The sequence below is a fragment of the Adiantum capillus-veneris genome, chromosome 29 (assembly GCF_014529385.1).
Source record: "Adiantum capillus-veneris isolate H3 chromosome 29, ASM1452938v2, whole genome shotgun sequence".
In the NCBI taxonomy this organism is placed as follows: Eukaryota; Viridiplantae; Streptophyta; class Polypodiopsida; order Polypodiales; family Pteridaceae; genus Adiantum; species Adiantum capillus-veneris.
This window is the reverse complement of record NC_140959.1, coordinates 50074203-50094469: the sequence shown is the minus strand read 5'-3', so window position 1 is coordinate 50094469 and position 20267 is coordinate 50074203. Positions and strand designations below refer to the sequence as shown.

Sequence of the window (20267 nt, the reverse complement as noted above, 5' to 3'; positions counted from 1 at the left end):
CATAGGTGTGTGTGTGTGTGTGTGTACTTCCCTCAAACAACCATCAGAGTTAGACATACCAGAACCTGACCAAACAACAAAGGGTGGTCTTACCATTATATTTTTATGGCAGTCTCTATAACCCGTACAGTTTTGACATGATGACAACTGACAAGCATGACAACAATTGACAACAAGGCTTCGACTAAAACTTTATGATGGTTTTGACAATAGACAAAAGCTAACAAAACTATGACACTAAACTAGCAAAAATAGTTGGTGAAAAACTTGTACTGTAGTCTCGAAGGAGATTCTTTTTTGTTCTGGCAATTGTCGATGTGTTCGAACATGTCGTAAAGCTTGCTTGGCACTTGGAATATTCCGATGCACCACATGTATTGCAACTGCAGGCTATTACCTTCTTGATCTTCAATACCAAATAGATCTTCATTGATTATAGTCCCAAGAACCTGCCTTGATTTGACACTCACTCGCACATGATGCATGTCATACACCTTTTCTTGGGATGACCGAATGGTTATACCATTGGACATGTTGCTGAGCAAAAATCTTGAGAAGAGCGTCTTTGTAGCACACCGTGGATATGTTAAATGCTAGCAAAAAAACGTGCAAGGCCACCAAAACCAATTGCATGCAAAACTGCCAATTTTTGCAACTTTTATGTTCTCAATTACCTTACCTAAAATTGCATACGTGTTTATTGCTCACGCCACCAAAACAGGGGAGCTGTAGTCTTGCATTTCGATATGGAATGATTTGTCGGTCACCGTCTGAAACTTGCTTATATACCAGGAGCACCAAGTAGAGGATGTGAATAAGTTGGTGTGAATAGCCGCTTGGGTAAGACCTTGAGAGTAAATTAGGTGGTCACGGGCAGGCAGTGTGAACACACGACAAAAAAAATGATGACAAGCTCTGCAACAATAGCGCCAATAACCAGGAAGCTTACATCGAGCGATGGCGCGTGTTTTAGCAGAGGGTAATGTGTCGAAAAATCCTCAGACAGCCAGGGCGACCTCGTTCATGCAAAGTCTGCGCGATTGCATGCAGGTTGTCCACCTCATGTGCCTCTGCATAAGCGGATGTACCCATGTTGCTGTGTCGAGATCTGAGTTGAGCCAAAGCTGTGATACCATGTGTTGGGAACTGCCTATGGTGGATGACGCCTTTGGGGTGCCATGGCTAGGAGAAGATGCATCAAAAAACGAGAAAGAGAGAGAGAGAGAGAGAGAGAGCTTCGACACAACAGAACGAGAGAACAAAAAATTGCACGCTATTCTTTTCTTGTGTTACTTATAATGTATATAAATCCAAAAGAGGCCATGCAAACTTGACTTGCAACTGACTCTTACACCTGCATGCTATAAGGCTCTCACCCACAAGCCAGACACCGGACAAGTGGGCTTGCATACCCAACAACTATTTGGTTTCTCCTCAACCATCTAGACTAGCTCTTCCCTTATCTGTTCATGGCTAGGTGGCCAAGCTGAACAATTAGTGATTGCTCAAATTTCTTTCAATATTTTTCATGGTCTTATGCTGGATATTCTTAAAGAACTAAAATCTGATGAACTTGGGATGTATTTGACTATGTATGCAAACTACAAAGGTGTTAAGATTATCACCAATTTTCTCAAGCCATGTACTGAGGACGATGAATCCCCCTCACTAAAAAGGCCTAACTCTCTAGCCACCCCCAATTCATTCGCGTCATTTTTGACACCTAGCTTGTCCTCTAATTTTAGTAGAGGAAAATCTCATAGCTTTACTAGGGGAAGAGGAAGAAACACCCCTATCCGGCATCTTCTTGACTTATGATCACCTATGATGTATAGGTTGTTATTGGCCGTTGTGGAAGTATGTATCTTACCAAAAAGACTTCTTGCAAAGAGTATATTTATGAACAATTTTCTTTTTCAAAGTGAACTTCTAGATTGGATACACCCAAAGACACTTTTTTGTGAGTGTTTTGACTTACTTTTTGGAAATCATGAAATACTTGATAATGTACTGATTGGTTGGAAGTATTAACAACCTATTAAGAATCTGGTTTACTATAATTAGTTTTTATGACACAACATCGTTCTTGAGTGTGCTTGTGATAAATATATCCCTTTTTGTAAATATTTTGATACTTATGGCAAACATGTATGTACTTGTAGTCTTGGTCTGGTTAGGAATACCACAGTTCGAAAAATCTTAGCTAAAGGACTTAACCACATATCCACTTTTCCTAGAAACCCATATCTTGCTCTATCAATTTTACTTAGCTATCTAACTGACCTTGTTACTACTCTCCAGCTGGAGAAGACAATCCTACTGGACTTAGCAGATTTGGTTGAAAAAAAACATTTTTCAAAAAATCTTGCTCTTACCATATAAATGGTTATCTACTGAAAGCACATGGATCACACCAAACTGGCTATTGAATTTCAAAAGCTTGCACATGACTAGTTTATAGTAGGGTTGGATAAAAGTTCGAACTGTCCATTCTTTTATGAAAAAATTTAGCTGGGAAAATAGCCTACACTCGGGTTTTTGTATGAGGTCACTAATACAATTTCAAAACATCTAGATACATTAGGCTATTTTTCTCAAGATACCAAACTTCTAGTACTTTCTTCCACCTATAAACTACACAAGCATAAATTCATCTGGATATCTGATGCCTCAAATGGTATTTTTACTAACATTACCAAGGATATCACTCTTTTCCTTGGCTTAGTACTTTCAAAGTTTGAATTTCTGTGCGCCTCTAAAAAAAATCTACTCTAACTTTCTCTAGATACACTATAATCCTTTTTGGCTGATAAAACACTTCACAGAAGCTACTCTTAACCTCCCTAAACAGATTTTCCATCTCATCACAGCTGATATTACTCAATGCTATGAGAACATACCCCTGGAAGGAGAATTAGGATTGAAAGATGTTCTATTACAAATGATTAAGCTTGCCTTTAAACATGCTAGATTGAATGGTTTCTTCTACATGTCTCTCTCCAAAAAACCTAGATTAATCAAGAAAAAACAGTATTCTCATCCATTACACTTCGATGAGGATAAACTATTTAAAAATATATCTTGGGTCCTTGATAATTGTACTATTCTTTTTGGAGGACAGTGCTTTAACCAAAGCCTAGGCATTCCCATGGGTTTTTCATGCTCACCTCTTATGTGTAATTTGTACTTGGCCTTCTTTGAATACATTTGGTTCCTCAAAATCGTGGGTGACAAACACACCTATCATAAACTTTCACTATTTAAACACACTTATAGATATATGGATGACATATTAAGCCTCACCAATAAAACATGCTCGAAAGAAATCGGTCATATTTACCCTAGTTGCCTAAAAATAGAACCAACATATGGACAAGGGTTTAAAACATCAACCGGCTTCTTTTCTACTTTGGTACAATTCCTTAACTTTACAATTAAACTCCATAACCCTTGTGTGGGAGGTGATGACCAACGGTTTACTTGGAAGAGGGACCTTTTAGATATCCCACCCATTGAATTCATAAAACAGAATAGTAATCGACCAAATAAAGCTTCTCTTAGTACCTGCATCGGCCTCCTATACTTGATGATGCATTCCTCCTCTAATTGCTTCTTGGCATGTGAAGATATCAAGATACTTATCCACAAGTTTTTCCTTAATGGATTCAAGAGAAGCAACATAATTAACAAAATCATAAAAATATTTCTCATAATGATTGGCTTGGCCTACATTTTAACCATACTAACCTCATTTCTCTATTTAGGTAGTAGGTCCATTCACAATGGGCCCACTATCGACCCATTGTGTATGGTGCCTGGGACAAGGCGAGTACACACACACACACACACACTTAAGTAATCTTATAGCTAGTATTTAGTCTCGGTAAAAAAAAACCCGACTCTTTTTAATAGGTTTAGGACTCCTTTACCACAAACCCTCAAAAAATACATAAATAAAAAATGGTCCCCCCCCCCCCCCCCCCTTCCTCCTACATGGGAGTGGACCCTTAAAGCATAATTTGGACAAATGCCTTTCAAAGGCGCATTGAAAGTAAAACAATACCCCGTAATACACTGATGGAGAACATTGAGTATTGTAGTAAATGATCTTGAGTCTATCAAGGTGTTCACGCATGTCAATTAAAATGTATAACACACATGGGAGCTCTATACACACACATGCTGCATAATGATGCTCTTCACCTCCTCTCTCCCACTCATTCCCTGTATGGGTCCAAGGCGGATGTTCCTGGAAGACATATTGAGATGTTCAGGCCTGTTGCATACAGTGTAGAACACACATAGAAGCTCTGTCCACCCGCATGCTACAGAATGATGTTCTTCATCTCCTCTCGGGTCCTCTATGCGGCCAAGGCAGCTGCTGCATGAAGCCCTACACTTTGGGAATATAGCCAATTGCAATACTGTTGGTCTACATCACCCTCAAACCTCTATATAAAGATGAGGTTGGCCTTGAGCCCCTCACTTAGTCTCTTTGCGTGGTGTTTGAGTTGGTATAAAGAGAGATTGAGTGTTTGTTTTGGAAGCTTGCCTACTGTCTATCCATGGAGCTTGTGGCAAAAGAGGGCTCTTCTAAGGTCCGCACTCTATAGTTAAAAAAATAAAATATAAAAATTAATGGTTTTACTGCACCACGCATTCTAGTTTTCATATGATGTACAGAAAAGTGGTTTTGCTTGGTATTTAGCAACCATGTATTAAAAACATGTTCGTTTTATCTCTTGTTTTTTAACGCAGGTGATATTTTCACATAAATTGATTGAAATTTTTTGTTAAGCATAAAGGATACTTAGTGGAGAAGAAGGGGTTTTATGGATTTATGATGGGCCGTTTTCACATACCAGGCATATTGTATGATTGCACTGGTATAGGTTGCCATACACTAAGACAGGGACTAGCATGTCTAAATTTTTTCTACCATCTCTTTTGGTTTGGGGCGACTGGCATTAGATAGTACCTGTTTACATCATGTACATGCATGGCAACATGCACATGGCCTTGGTTTTGTACTCAATATCTCGCATACTGACTCAAAATGATTAGGATTTTTTATGCGGGGTTAGATCGCTAATTCCAATATAAGGCAATAAACACCTAGGGTATGGCTACATATTTACTAGGAATGTTGTGATAATTGTTAAAAAAGAGGGACTGAATTGGACAAACTTATGATTTCATTCTAATGATGGGTTTTGAGGAGCTTCTAGGATAGTCATGGTGTCACATTGATGATAAGGTGTGCTATATAATATGAGTTACATTGCATAACAAGATGGAGATGTTGTAACTAAAATAGTCTGGATTTTATGGCTTTTTTCACTTAAGGAATGGCTTATCTACACTAGCTTGTACAAATTTTGGATTTTTTTACTCAAACTTAATGTAGAGGAGTTGATTTGTTTTTCTGAGTGCTATTTGTCTAAGCCAAGCAACTCACAAACTGGTTAAAAGTATAGAACGAGGTTTTTTTGAGGGATTCATCTAAAGCTGAAAACAGAAGTTACTATGTTTTGACTAATGGTTTTAAAGATGGAAATGCAGAAGAGATATACTGTGTTTACTTGATTAATTTAGGAAAGTTATCTAACTAAATAAAAGAATAACATAATTGCTATGTAAAATCTTGATGGAAAATAAATGAGGAGTAGGCACAAAAATAAACTTTGAACCAATGGTGGTGTTAAGTCACTTTATCAGAAGGGGTGATGGCGTTCTGATGAAAATGATACATATGTAAATGACCATGTAAGGAATATTAAAATATGGGCTATATAAAAACCATACATATAATTGCTACCATAAATCAAAGAGGTTATGGTTTTTTTACAAGTCTTAATAAAGTTTTTACAAATTGAAATACATTTACACTTTGGACGTTTGTTTAAAGTAAAAAAGTTGTAAGCTGGACATGGATAACAAGTGATATAGTCCGTTGACACCTATAAAATGCATTCAAGACTAACGTGTATGCTGTCTTGATTGAATGGATGCAGGTGAGGACTCTATCCTTTCTTGGTTTTTTTTAGCTTGAAGTAAGTGTCTATCCAAGATTAGATTTGCTCTTACTACTTGGGAATTACTTCTTTAATGGGTTACTATCATTGTATACTAAATTGAGGCCTCATTCTTATATACCATGTACAAAGATAATTCTAAAACTGAGTTGTTTCTGTACTAATGTTTTCCCTTTCTCTAAAGCCCGCTGTCTTTTGAATGTTAAAGTTCATTTATGTCTTATTATTTTAATAAAAAAGCTACACACACATAGCCATTGGCCAATTGCACTGCTTCTGTAACATTTAATGTCTAGTAACTTGTGTGTAGCGGAAAATAACATAGACATAGTCATTTCATTAGAATAAATTCCTAATGAGCATAGCAAGAGTGCTTGGATGGAGAGAGCAACAAAAACATAACACCTAGTTAGATAGGCATGAACAATACTTCAAAAAGAGAGAGAAATTAAGCTATTGACAACAATTGAGGACTGGATTTATATGGAGCCAGTCCCCCCTCCAAAAGGCTTTGTATAATAGGTTTCACCCATCAAGGGGGACATTTTACAATACAATACTTTGTGTTCCTTCAATAACTTGCTGGTGCAATGAAGATGGAAGCTTCAAGCACCAAGCTCACACTTATAAAACACAACATCAATTCCCTCACGGTCTCAGACCCAAGACCTCACATACCTTCGAAGATGGTGAGAGCTAGCGGGGTATGAAGTAGATTGAGAGGAAGAAGGAATGTTCTTATGAGAAAGAAGTATATCTCCTCACATAATCACTCATAATAACTTAGCATAGCTTAGTAATTAGCATGGTAGAGGAGATGAGCATGCATTGGAGCTTGGCTCCTGGTTGGATTTGCATCACAAAGCCAAGAGTTGTTGGTGTAGGCCTCCCTTCTCACAAACTTGAGGTAGATGATGAGCTTTCCATTAAAGCTTGAGAAGGAGAGAGAGTCTTCTTTACTTCACACATGAGCTTGTGTGAGTGTGTGTGTGTGATAATGCCTTGCCAAAATCATCCCCCTTTCTCTCTTGGTCGACCCCTCTTGTGATATCCTTGTGACATGTGTCCCCCTTTCCCCTTTTCTGAGAGCTTTAGGAATTAAATAATGCAATTAAACTCCCATTGGACCTCTTAGTCTTCTGGCCAATAGGAATCAAGAAAGCCATTGGGCTGCTAAATGCTCATTGGACCCCTTGGGAGACTGTCCAAGAGTCTTCTAAAGAGCTTAATTTCTATTGGTTATTTTATCAAGTGTTTTTAAATGAACTAAACTAGGTTTATTCTAGCCTTATTCTCATTGGTCCACCTCTATGGCCATCCAATAGGATTTGAATGCACCTTGGGGGCAACTAGGCTAGGGAGCTGACATGTGTCCCCTATTCCCTTTGTGTAAGGGGAGCTTGCTAGAGTGTGTGTGTGTGTGTGTGTTTCTCTCTCATCCCCTACAAGAAAGTCTCGCCCCCTCCTATCGAGTCTTACCACACACCGAGCGAGTTTTTCCGAGCAAAGACAAACCCGAGCAAGTGTTTGTATGCAATATAGTAAATTTTATCATCAACAAAATATTTATTTTTTGCTATATATGGATGCACTACAACAAAAATATTTTTTTGCTATATATGGATGCACTACACAAAAGATCTGCAATTTCTCAGTACTACTCTGGAGCTTGTGAGCCTTGATGTAGCCCCATAATCTTTTGAGGGCATCAAGGCTCTAGTCTCCGAGGTTTGCAAGATGGGAGCCAAAGACCCTATAGAGGATCTGAGCGCCACCTCTGGGCTCGGGCTTGGGGTCAGGCTACCAGGAGTGGTTTTGAGTTCGGCCTTGGGCACTTTCTTGCTCATCTATTCATCAACTCATGCAAAACGCAGAGCAGTCACACACTAGACCAGGGGCAAGATCCCAGTCGCGATGGCAAGATGAAGGATCGCGATCGATGACAAGAAGATGGATTGGGATTGGCTAGGGTTGATTGGCTGGGGTTGAGCGATCGAAGCTGGCTCTTGCACGTGCAATACCCCATACTATAGCAACAAGGCTGCATGATACTACTGAGCATTGGACAGACTGTACTGAAAAGCACCTACATGGACCGTAAGAGAGAGGTAGAGGTGATGGTGAGTCAACTTTACACAGCTTTTCGGCGAGAGAGGAAATGCTGACGAGATGGGATGGCTGCAATAGCACACACATTGAAACCCTCACTTCTCCCCTCCCTCTCTCTCTCTCTCTCTCTCTCTAAAAAATAATGCACAAAATTTCTCCTCTTCAAGTATCATTCTCCTCACATACCATTCAGAAAACTACTAGATCAAGTACTAAAATAAGTCTCACAAAAAGACCAACTAAAACCGCTCAAAATGAGCGGACTACACAAAAAAGTGACCCTCTTAACCAGACCCACTTCTCCAAAGTCACTATATTGAAGCTCTATTAGCTCGCAAGAGGTTCATTCAAAGATAAGCTTGACAGGTCGATTACATTACTTGGCCCAATACCAGCTCGGACCATTTGTAGTACCTCCATCGCCTCTGCCACTTTGGCTTTTAGCGCCTCTAAAGATTCAATTAAATGTAAAACTTCTGGCTGATCCATCTCCAGTAACATGCCCTTAACTTTTCCTGCTTGACCATGTTCAAATTGATCTACAAGTGGATACAGTTGCTCGCCCAACATCAATCTCTGTTGTTCAGGAGGAGCCGATGCTAGCCTAAGGCTCATGCCAAAGCAGGAATCTCCTTTCTCTCTCTTTCTCTCTCTCTCTCTCTCTTTTGAGGACAAACAAAGTATCTTTATCTTCATTGACACAATGATTCTCCATCCCATGGTTCAAAAGAAGGAAATGCATGCATCGAAAAATAGCAGTTGGCTCATCTCATGAGATTAACAAAATTTTCGTGATGATGTCCCCTGGCCATTCCCAGGAAGCTAATCAATAAGGTACAAATCGTGCAGGACTTTCACATATCTTCTCAAATCTTAAGACCTTGGCTTCTCCTTCTTTTCCTTGAAAAGGGCAAGGAGAGACACTCCTGATACCTTCACAACCTTGAACCGCACTCCAAGAATATCACCAACAGCATGTCCCTTACGAACGAACCCAACAATCAACACTTCATCGTTTTCTTCAATGTAGTTCAGGCAACCATCATTTGGAACAAAGGCCGCAATCTTCTTTTTATTCTTGATAAGTTGTACCCTGGCACATTTTCGAATGGCAGAGCTGGGCTTCTTTTCTTCAATACCAATCTTCTCAAGAACGATGCCCTTGGCGTGGGAGGAGCCTGCGAAGGGCTTCTTCACTTGTTTCCAAGATTTCTTTTTTTATATGCCTTGTCTGCCCAGTTTGCGACCAGCTCCCATACCACGTGTTTTTCCCATGGTGGCTGTTGTTGTTATGCATGCGACTGCTGTTAGTGCCCAGGAGCTCGCTCTCTCTCTCTCTCTCTCTCTCTCTCTCTCTCTCTCTCTCTCTCTCTCTCTCTCTCTCTCTCTCTCTCTCTCTCTCTCTCTCTCTCTCTCTCTCTCTCTCTCTCTCTCTCTCTCTCCCCCCTGCTGCCCTTTCCCCCCTCCTCGTGCGACACCTTCTGGTTGTGCTTACTCTCCTCTCGTAATTTCAATTGATTTCCTTTATTTTTCGATTAAACTTTAGCTGGTAGCACATACTCTCTCAGTTTTTTGAAATTGTAGAAATTGTAGTTTTAGATAAAAATATAAAGAGATTCAACCTAGGGTGGAACGTTGGAAGAAAGAATTGGTCTCAGTTTTCATGAGTAAATTTGACCAGTAGAAGAAAGTGAAAAGAAGACGGTAGGAGGGCCTCGCTTACAATGGACGTTGCTTATGCAGGATCTTGAGTCGGCAGAGAAGGTGGCGAGGCATTTTGAGGCTGCGTGTAGAAGGCGAGATCTTGATTGAGTGGCTGACAGAAACAACGATTAACATATTTCCTTTGGCATGTGTGCGTGCACACGCATTAATGGGTATACACATACGCGCGCGCGCACACACACACACACACACACACACATAGAGAGAGAGAGAGAGAGAGAGAGAGAGAGAGAGAGAGAGAGAGAGAGAGAGAGAGAGAGAGAGAGAGAGAGAGAGAGAGAGAGAGAGAGAGAGAGAGAGAGAGATGATCAAAAGCTATCTGCGCCAATCAAATGCATGCCAGTTCTGGTGTTTTTGTGAAAGCAACAAACGATTTTGATCATTTTTGCAAATCGTTGTTGCTGCAAACCAAGCCGCAAGGTGGCAATGGGGGAGAGTGTAGAGGGGATGGGGAAGAGGTACAACAAGCTGAGGGCAGAGGCGATGAAGGAGAGGGGCAATAGGGTGAGGCGGTGAGGGTGATAGTCCAAAGCAAGAGGAGAGCGTGGGGTTCGGAGGAAAGATTCTTTAGAATATGAACGAGTAGAGGGTATTCAATCATTTTTGAAAAGAAAATGAACGAAATGAGATGTACAACACGATTCCTCTCTCTCTCTCTCTCTCTCTCTCTCTCTCTCCCCCCCCGCGCCATGCAGATTTGCCAAACGTCTGTGAGTTGCATGGAAGATATGCATGCAAACTTGACCTCTCTCCCTCTCCCTCTCTCTCTCTCTCTCTCTCTCTCTCTCTCTCTCTCTAGCCAGCACGTTTTCTGTTGCTCCTTGGCAAGCCAGGCTCTTTTGCACCCGTCCAATAATGAGGTTCACATGTTGTGCGCAGTCTCTTCAGGAGAGGATGCTACGGTTAGAGAGGCCTTGTGTATACTTATGGGTTCTTTTCAACAATAGCTGTGGATTCTTTAAGCAGGTGCTGGCCCTTTGCATTTTTTGGCCTGTCTCCATATGCATCACCTACGCGTTCACCTTTAAGTAGGTGCTGGCCTATGGTCTTGCTTTCATGTGACGCGAACGGGTAGTCCAGTGAGAGGAAAGCATGTCTTGTGTGAGGGAAGGCTTGCTGCATGAGGGGAATCATGGCCTGCTACATCAGGGAAAGCTTGTGTGAGATAATTTGCATGAGATCAGAATTCCTAACGCGGTTTTCATAGAGCAGTAGCTGCAGCGAGAGTAAAAGGAGGATATACAGCTAGATAGTGAAGCTTGTGGTTTAATCCTTTGATTGGGGGGCTGAAATTGGAGACAAATATCAACATCCATTATAATGGTTCCAAGTGTTCTAGCCCATCAAACAAAACACTCTACCCAAACCTTGTTCAAAGGGTTTTGTCGGTCAAAAATTTCTGGTTGATTTACCATAAAAAATAGGTGCAATCTTCAATTAATTTTTTTGTTGTTGTGCTTGAAGTCACCTAAGAAATCATGTTTGGTTTTTGTTTTGTATGTGTGCCTTGCCCTATCTCGCTCGTTTTATGGATTGCTCGGAGAATCTCGCTTGAGCTTTGAGATTCCTCCCTCCGATCTAGGGATATGTGAAGACTTTATGGTCTTCACATAAGCATCCAATTTTACCTAGAGTTTGACCATTGAACATTACCTTTGAATTTGGAACCTTAGCATTTTGGAACTCTTAATGGGCTGAACCTTAAGGTCTTTGAAGCCCACTTTTGCACATTGCTCTTTCTCAAATGGTCCCCCCTTTGGATCCCTATTTTCCCTCATTTGGATTCCTATTGTGACCGGTCTGCGAGCCTCTAACCAATATTCAAGCTTTTTCTCCCCCGGTACTTCCCCATATTAAATGATCAGTTTAACATGAGAAAATCATTCAGGAGAATTAGATATTAGTTATTATGACATTACCTCTCTCTTGAAATCATAGTCTTCCTCGACTATGGGGTAGAAAAGATAAAGCCTATTCATTAGTCCTTTTTCTAGCAGGTAGAGGATCCCTATTTGACCCTACGTTCCAAAATGGATGACTAATCCATCTCGCGCTTGAGATCCTAAGTTGTCTACACATTAGTCCTATCAATCTTCCATAGTAGAGTGACAAGCTCTACTTGGTGTTTGGAAGGCGTTGTCTCTGCAAACTTGATCCTAAGCATGCTTACTACTTAACATTTGTGCACAATAATGAAAAAAAGAGAGTCTAATAAGACAAAAGAACCATTGTTCATTTTAGACATTTTTACATTTGCTTACTCTAGGGAAGCGTTGTAAGCATTGACAAGGTTTAGGTTATCCTTTACTTGTATGCCTTGCATCCATCTAGCATCTTCAAAAGGATAGTTCTTAAACTTAATAAGATACCGTTGGATAATCTTACTGCCTCTCAATACCTTGTCTTCGTGTCGGAGAATGGACTCGGGCTGCAGCACCTCTTCTTGGTCCTCGATCTCTGGTGGGTCTTCAATAGTTGGTTCTTGAGGTGGCTCTCCTTTGTAATGCTTTAGTAGTCTCGCATGGAAAGCATTGTGTATGAGCCAATGACTAGGCAAATTGAGTTGATAGGCCATCTCATTGATTGTTCTAAGAATCTGGAAGGGACCATAGTACCTTTTTTCTAATTGTCCCATATGATTCTTGCCCGTTGTGTGCCTTAATCGAGCCTTGGGAAATTTAAGCAAGACCCAATCATATTCTTTAAAGGCTTGGGCTCTTCTGTGCTCATCAGCAGAAACCTTTTGCCTTTACTGTGAGATAGAGATAGCATCCTTAATCTTTTTGAAAGATTCTTGTAGGTCTCGGCTATACTCATCTGCAGCGAAGATCTTCCCGTGTACCTTAAGTAGCAGGGGACTTTTGAATCTTCCCTCAATTACCTCAAAAGGTGCTTTTCTTGTGGAGGTATGTACAGTATTATTGTGAGCATACTCCACTAAGGGTAAGTACGTCTCCCATTGGGACCTTTGATTTACTTCCGTTGCATAGGCTTTTAGTAGATCAAGAATTGCTAGGTTAGCTATTTCACTTTGGCCATCCGTTTGCAAGTGATAGGCCGAAGAGAAGTTTAGCCTTGTCCCTAAATTCTCAAAGAGACCTTCCAGAAATTACTGGTCATTCTAGGATCTCTATCTGACACTATGGACATTGGCAAGCCATGGTACTTGAAGATTTGTGATATGAAGAGGGTTGCCATTTGCTGGGCTTTTATCGTCTTTTTGACAGGTATAAAATGAGCTTGTTTGTTGAACATGTCTACTATCATCCATATTCTCGCATTCCCATGGATAGACTTAGGAAATCCATGGATATGCTCTCCCATGGTGAATTAGGAATTGGAAAAGGTTGAAGAAATCTAGGTTGCTTCTCTCTATCAAACTTCATCTTTTGGCATACCACACATTTAGAAACATACTCTTATGTGTTTTCTTTAATGGCATGCCAATAGAAATATGTTTCTATCCCTTTTAGGGTAGACTAAATCCCTCTATGCCCCGCATAAGGAGGAGCATGGGATTCATACATTACTTTGTCACATAGTGAGCTAGCAACGCATAGTCTATTGCCATAGAGAAGATAACCATCTTGTAAGGTAAATGGTTCCTCTTTCTTCCCTAGTGCAAGGGCTGAAATCACATCTCTAAAATCAAGATCAATAGCGTACTCATCTATCATAGAAGATAGATCATTGTGAGTTGCTATGGAAACCGCATTCACTCTTGGTCGTCTTGAGAGTGCATCGGCTACTTGATTATGCTTGCCAGCAATGTGAGCAATATGAAAATGAAATTGTCAAAGAAAATTTTCCCACCTCATTTGTTTGTTGAAGAGCTTGGTCTCCGTCATGAATTACTTAAGACTTTGGTGATCCGTCCCCGCAGAATGAAAGGAGTCCCCAATAAATAGTGCTTCCACGAGTCTAAGGCATGCAGAACTGCGAGGAGTTCCTTTTCATATATGCCTAGAGCTTTCTCAACATGGTCGAGCCTTCAAGTTTTGTAGGCTATGGTGTGCCCTTCTTGGAGAAAAATAGTTCCAAGGCAATCACCACAAGCGTCACATTGGACCTCAAATGGTTACTTCGTTAGCGTAGAAGCCAAAATCACAACTCTGCTCTCTCGTTAACCCATGTGTCGGCTTAGTTGGTAGAGCACTATCTTTTGGAGGTGGCCGAGCAAAGCCCTACAAGGAGGATGGCAAAGTGACGTTGCAGTGCAAAAGAAGAAGCCAGAGGGGATCGCCTATAGATTTTGGGAAGCGTGAAATAGAGATTAGGGGAGGAGGAGCCGTCGGTAGAAAGCCGTCGTCAACAGGAGTTGTAGCAAGAGCTAAAGAGGAGCAAAAAGCGGGAAGAGATGCCGTCGAAGTACAAGGAAAGAGCTGCCGTCGAAGTGAAGGGGCAGGTCTTTCAAGTAGGAGCGTCAACTGCAGCAGAGCGCGCACGGAAAAAATAAAAAGGAGCAAAAAAAAGAGCATCGGCAAGCAGCAGAGGAGGTCAAGGAGGAGAGGTGAGCAGCCCTTAGCTCGCGAACGCTTCTGTAATCGAAAGGCGGGGAGGGACAAGCAGCTAGATTCAGAGGGGCCGCTAGCCAGGGAGGATACCTACGAGCGGACGAGCGAGGCTGGTAGGCCTAGAAGGGAGGCTTGAGGCTGGCAAGGGAGAACAACAACGTGGGAGTTTGCTAATAGAAAGCGTGGTGTGTAGCAAAAGAGCAGAGCTTGTGAGCCTGCAAGGTGTTGAGCAATGAGGAGAGAAAAAAAGCTATCGTGCTTGGCATTGTCTTGGTTTATATGTCTGTGAAGCTCGCGAGGGATAAACGAGGGCGTCTCTTCAAATGGAATTACCTATGCATGCATCGTGAAGGATGCTGGTATGGGCACAAAAAAAGCTTTCTTGCTTGGCACTGTCTTGGTCGATATGTATGTGAAGTGAGGGCTCAACAAGTGCTTTTCTTCATATGGAATTACCTATGCATATGCATCTTGAAGGATGCTGATATGGGCACAAAAAAAGCTGTCGTGCTTGGCACTGTCTTGGTCGATATGTATGTGACGTGAGGGCTCAACAAGGGCTTTTCTTCATATGGAATTACCTATGCATATGCATCTTGAAGGATGTGGCTCTACGCAAGATGTTGAGATGCAATCACCTAGCACGCATCTTGAAGGCATGTGTCTCCACGCAAGATGCTGATATGGGCATAAAAATTCACAATTTATATTGTTAGTCAGAGGCTCTTGAAAAGAGATGTCATGCTTGGCACTATCTTGGTTGATATGTATGCGAAGTGAGGGCCTCTCTCGAGCTACAATCACCTACACATGCATCTTGAAGGCATGTGGCTCTATGCAAGATGCGTACTTCAAAATCTACAACAATGATGGTGAAGCTGCACCTGTGAAATTCTCTTCTTTGTTACCTACATCTTCTTCTAAAGATCTTCTAGCTGTTGGCAGACCCCTTGGAGCACCTCGATAGCTTCTTGCACGATGTTTTGAATTCAAGGAATCAAATTACAGTGTTAAGGCTGTAACTAGAGGTTGAGAGGTTCGTGAGGAATCCAAAGCCAGCAACAACTGATTTTGAATCCAATGTCCTCCTTATCGTGTTGCCCAACACTATGACGTGAAAGCCATGGCACTAGACAGCAGTGTTCCACCATCCCCATCGTGAATTCTTTTGGTGAAAACTCTAGAAAGTAGAGTTCTAAGTGATAAGCTAGACTTCCAGATTTGACGCAAACCCTGCATCATCGCCACCTGGGAAGCTTGCGTTTAGGCAAAGAGCAAGGGAGGGTTCCATTGACAACAATGATTTGATTGCTTCAAGAAGGATGGACCCGATCAGACGATCAGATCCATTGAAAAACGAATGGACAAATACAACAAATCCAGGGAACACATATTTAGCAATATTGGTAATGTTAGGAAAAGAGATGAGTGCCTTACTGATGCAACAAGTAGTGACAGATCTGAAAGAGATGAATGCAAGGAGTTAAAAGCAGCAAGCCAGTGGCAGTCTTTACGGATAGAGATAAGGATATGAAGAAACCTGTGGATTCCAACGCAAAAAATAGTTTTTGAACGAGCTGGAAATGCAGGTCTCAGTGTTGCAGGTCGCTGCGTCAAGTTATAGGACGACCCTTCGTGGGCTGGTTCCATCAATGCCCTGTGATGGTTGTTTTACGCTACGAGCTGACCCAATAAGGGGGTCACAAACTATGCACTGTCAACCAGGTTCAGAGAGCATGCAGAGCAGCGCATTAGCCTCTCTCTCTCTCTCATTTGTTTTGAGCTTCGGTGCCTAGAGTTGGCTGTGGTACCGATCCCTCTCGTTGAGGGTCGCGTTGGCATTGTTGATGGGAGAGTTGTCACGCAGCATGGTTGATTATTGTAGGGTTTAATAAGCAAGTTGTTGAGCAAGTTGTGAAGAAAGGCCTTTCCTTCACACTTGATGGGCATCCTTTCTGCAATGTCTCTTCGAGCACGTTGATTGCAGGATATGCCCAACATGGCTGTGGCAAGGACCAGATTCAACGCAAAGACCTCCCTTCCTAAGATGTTGACATGGTGAGAGAATTCATGATGAGAGCGCTAGTCAAGGGCTTTTTAGAAAGATGTCGTTCTTCGTAGCGAGGGCCTCTCTCTAAATGCAATCTCCTTTGCTTGCACCTTCAAGACCTCTCACCTTCTGCAAGATCTTCACATGGGGAAGAGAATTCACGATGAGACTCCTACATAGGGGATGTTGGAGAAACATGTGCTTGGCAATGCTTTGGTCGATATATGTATGTCAAATGTGGGGTCCTTATGAAAGCGCATAAAGTTCTTGATGAGCTTTCTGTCCAAAATGTCATCTCTTGGGCAAGATATGCCCAACATGGTTGTGGCAAGGAAGAATTAAGATATTTTCACCAAATGCGAAGGAAAGGTGTTTCTTCATGGCTAACCAGATATGTGCAACATGATGTGCCAAGGAAGCACTAAGATGTTTTTACTAGATGCAAAGGAAAGGCCTTTCTTCAAATGCGGTTACCTATCCAGTCAGGCATTGTGAGGGGGCTGTTGGAGAAACATGTTGTGCGTGGCAATGTGCTGGTTGATATGTACGCCAAATGTGGTGCCCTTATGAAAGCGCAAAAGATTTTCTTGATGGGTTTTTTATCTGAAATGTCATCTCTTGGGACATGTTGATTGTACGATATGCCTAACTTGGCTGTGGCAAGGATGATGTCCCCTAGAGTGAGTTGGTTGCAGGATATGCTTAACACTGTTTTGATCTATATGTATGCCAAATGTGGTGCCCTCATGAAACTACAAAAAGTTTTGGATAAGCTTTTACTACATATGTTCGCCTTTTGGAGCATGTTGATTGCTAGATACGAGCAACATGATTGTGGCAAGGCAGATCTCGGCTATTTTAACCACATGAAAAGTGAGGGTTTCTTACTAAACAAAGTCTCTTGGACGTGAGGATGCTTTGAAATGTTTTTCCTAGATGCAATACAACCTGGGCATGTTCTTGATGACCATTTACCCTAAAATGTTGCTTGTAGGACGCATTGAGTGATGGGAATGGTCTCTCTTGGAATGCCCTGGTTGTGGGATATGCACCACAGAGTAGGGCCAGAGAGTAGTTTGTTTCAGCTTCCTATCCAGAATGTGGACTCTTGAAAGGCAATGATTGCAAGATTTGTTCCACAAGAAAAATCTCTAGTATGTTTTCAGCAAATGTGAAGTGAGGGCCTCTCTCCAGATGGAATCACCTGGGCCTGAATCTTGAAGGCATGTGTCTCTACACAAGATGTTGATATGGGCACAAAAATGAACAATTATATTGTTAGTCAGAGACTTGATTGATATGTATACCAAATGTGGTGCGCTTGAGAAAGCACAAAAAGGGTTTGAGGAGGTTTTTGTCTAGAATGTCACCTCTTAGAATGCTATAATTACAGGATGTATGCAACAAGAGCAGGGCTTGAAAGCTCTAGGATGTTTCAGTAGATGCAAAGCAAGTGTTTCTCCAAATTCAATGACCTATACTCTCATCTTGAAGGCATGTGGCTCTACACAAGTTCTCAGGGAGATTCCTTTCCAGAGTGTGGACCCTTGGAATGCACTGACTGCAAGATTTTCCCCATAGGGCAGGGCCAGAAAACAAGGGCCTCTCTCTAGAACTAATTACCTACGCATGCTTGAAGGCATGTCGCTCTATGCAAGATGCCGAGTTTTTCAAACAGGAGGATTGATTATGTCGTTCAATATAGCTTGTGTGCTTTTTGATGATGCCACATCATCGTCCTCTGGTTCTGTTTTTACCCTATGGCTACCTCCACCCTATGTTAGTCTCCCAACTTGGGTCACATTTCTTCATCATGAATCTAGAAGTAACACACCCAACTTTGGTTGTTCCTCCATTGGAGGAAGTTTCAGCAACCTCGTAGATCTATCAGTTGTATCCACCTGTGGAATTGATCTTCAATGGCGAACCTGCAGGATTTGTGTCCCATGGTAATTATAGTCAACCCAAAGCTCATACAAAGCCACACCCAAAAGGAACCTTGGAAGTCTCTTCTAATGTAAATCAGGTTATTTTTTATTGCCCTGGAACATCAATATATTTGCAAGAGCCCCACCCACCTTGGAATTGTGCGGAAAATCACACAAAAAGGTCAATTTTCTCACATGCATTTTTTATTTGTTGATTTATCGACTCTAGATCGACATGTATTGTTGCGACTAAAATGATGCATGCTTCCCTTGCAGTTCCTTGCAAGGAGATGGAAGTGGCTGAGTGTCGTTTCTACTCCTTCTTGGCCTTGGTAATAGCTTGGATCAACCAAGGCTCCTTAATGAGCTTTAGGGTCAGTTTCAGAGCTATATAGATGAACATGACCACTCAGCTAGAGAAGCACTTCAGAAGTTCATATTACAAAACGGTCTGGCAGCAAATATCATATTGGCAAATTTTTTGATTTTCATGCATGCATCCTTTGGGAATCTTGCCCAAGCTAATTAATTTTTTGGAATTTTAACCTGCTGCTTCTACCTAGGATGCCATTATTTCGGCCCATGCCAGGCTCGGTGAAAAGGACCAAGCTATGCTCTTGATCATGAGCTGCTCAACTCGCCAATGGTCTTTATATGTAACAGTTCTTAGTGCATGCTCTTAATGCATGATCTGCTGTTGGAATCCCTTTAGAGACTGACATGTAGGTGCATGCTCATACTCTCACGAATGGTGAGTCAAATATTGTTGGCGGTACGTCATCGACATGTATCTGAAGGCCCGGAAGCTTGATATTGTCCAAGTGTTGTTTAAAAGATTTCCACTCAAAAGTGTTGTAGCATGGACTACACTAATCACAGGACACACATATCATGATCAAGCAGAGAAAGCACTTTATTGTGCAAAGAAAATGGAGTGGGAGAGTCTTCAACCGAACAAAGTCAACTTCACAGCGCTTCTCAAAGCATGCTCTAGCATTGCAATTGAAGAGCAGGGCAAATGGGTACATGAACAAGTTATTGAAAGGGCCTAGATATCGATCCATTTATTGGAAAGTGCGGCAACATGGAGGAGGCTCGTGAAATATTTGATAGACTACCTCACAAAGCTTAAGCCTGCATCATAGTGTTCATTATGACAATAGATAAATTCATGTTGAAACAAAATGGTACGTAAAATGTTATGAATTCTATACTCAATACTAACGACGTAGTGAAATGAATGCACTAAAAATTGCACTCTGTCGTGGGAATGGCATGTTCCCTTGTATTATAAAAATTGGGGAGAACTATGCAAACTCCCCCATGCAAGGAGACTTGCATGTTTTATTTTCCGAACATAAAAAAGGAACACCACTTAAAGGTAAATATATTTCAAATGATCCATATCTTCACTTTGTATAAATTCTAACCTTTCTTATGGTTCTTTCGCGAGGTATTGGCTCAAAATTGGGGCATCACGATCGTAATATACTAGAGACAGTACCAATTAAGAAACAAGAAAAGTTGCTTTGGTGAAAGGTATCAAGCTCTCTCTCTCTCTCTCTCTCTCTCTCTCTCTCTCTCTCTCTCTCTCTCTCTCTCTCTCTCTCTCTCTCTCTCTCTCTCTCCCCATTTTCTTCTCTAGAGATATTTACTCTTGTTGAATCTTCAAATGGCACAACCATACTTGCACAAATGACAAGAATGCACATAGTAGAGAGAGATTGAATCAAAGAATTAATATAATCTAAAAGCTAAAGACATATTTAAACATATTGTGGTGTACACGAGATGAAGACCAAACTAGGCTTGCCCCTTGCATCCGAGAGCAGCTCCTTATATTAACTTGAGAGGTAGTTACAAGTAGGTTCACACTCGGGCCGTCCGGCCACACACCACACCTCCC

General features: G+C 41.5%; 3 pseudogenes; 2 read left to right on the top strand and 1 right to left on the bottom strand.

The window, feature by feature from the left end:
• Positions 1-9003: 9003 nt before the first annotated feature.
• LOC147419179 (small ribosomal subunit protein uS12y pseudogene) lies at positions 9004-9419 on the bottom strand (annotated as a pseudogene).
• A 5799-nt stretch (positions 9420-15218) lies between these two features.
• Positions 15219-15955, top strand: LOC147419178 (uncharacterized; annotated as a pseudogene).
• A 2397-nt stretch (positions 15956-18352) lies between these two features.
• Positions 18353-19462, top strand: LOC147419177 (uncharacterized; annotated as a pseudogene).
• The last annotated feature ends 805 nt before the right edge of the window (positions 19463-20267 follow it).